Raw genomic sequence first — 1,347 nt, forward strand, 5'->3', positions numbered from 1 at the left:
ATGTGCACTCTTAGGTTATGAAAGTAGGTAGTTAACGTAAGCTTTGGCAGAAGGTGAAGGATAAGAAGAGAAGGAAAAGGGAAAATAATAAAACTCTTACGAAAAGATAAGGAAGGAAAAAAAAGAAAAAAAAGAAAGAGATAAAGAAAAAAAAAATCACTTACCAAAAAGAAAAGAAACTGAGAGAAAGAACAAAGAAAAATCTCTTTATTACCAAAAAACAAAAGAAAAAAGAGACGAAGAAAAAAAATAACTTTATTACCAAATGAAAAAAGAAAGAAAGAAAGAAAACAGAAGAATCACTACCACATATATGCAAATCTGCCACACCTTATAAGGAGTAATATAAGGTAATTACATGAAAGCATTATCATATAAAGTGGGAAATGAAACATAATGAATAACGAAGGAAAAGAAAGGTCAAGAAACCTACGAGACAGCTGTGTGCAGGATGTCCTCTGACGTCACACGCACAGGAGGTGATTCGGTAAATAAAATGACATCATAAGATTCCATCATAAACTAGAATAAACTATTACATCCATATGTTTAAAAATATATATCAAAGAAGAATAAAAAAATATATATATCGTACGTATACATATACACTTAGGGGGGAGAGGGGCTGATAAGAATGTAATCAAGATAATGAAAACCTGAATGGCATACATCACTTATAAATAAATGGTTAGAGTTGAATAGACACTCTGTAACAAAGGCCACCCCTTTCTACACCGCCATACAGCGGCTTGTCTACAGTGAAAGAGGGACCTAACTTGCTGTAATGTCTGCACGTTTTGTAATATTTTGCAATTCAAGATTACTTTCTGGACAAGGCTTATTACATACATTAAAAAAAATCCTGTAGATATAGATGAAAGATCTCAATAGGAAATGGACCGGGGCGGTTTAAAACGCTCGGTACATTGTATTAGCAAGACAACAATTAAGGTACTCAAAACGATCCTCTGAGGCTTGTAAAAAAAAAAGATAAAAAAATCATTATAAAAACTTAATTTGCATGTCTCTAGATCCGTTGTTTGATAAGATAAACCCCTCTACGGAGAGTCTTTAGTCATGAATAGATATTTACATGAGTTTCCCCTGCCACGTCAGACCACATTCAATTAAAGAAAATGGGCCTTGGTTGCCCCTGAACCCAAGCTGTCAGCTGCACAATAGACATGAATAATACTGATCTTTTTATATGGGAGTTGATATCTGATGTATTCATGCGCAGCCACGGTATCTTAGAAGCCGGGCACGCTGTTCTGGGCGCCTTCCTTGCGTGTGGGTCCTTCGGCGCAACAAAGGAAAGACATACTTCGTGATTGTTGTTGGGTAGGG

Source organism: Penaeus monodon, chromosome 23 (assembly GCF_015228065.2).
Source record: "Penaeus monodon isolate SGIC_2016 chromosome 23, NSTDA_Pmon_1, whole genome shotgun sequence".
NCBI classification, from domain to species: Eukaryota; Metazoa; Arthropoda; class Malacostraca; order Decapoda; family Penaeidae; genus Penaeus; species Penaeus monodon.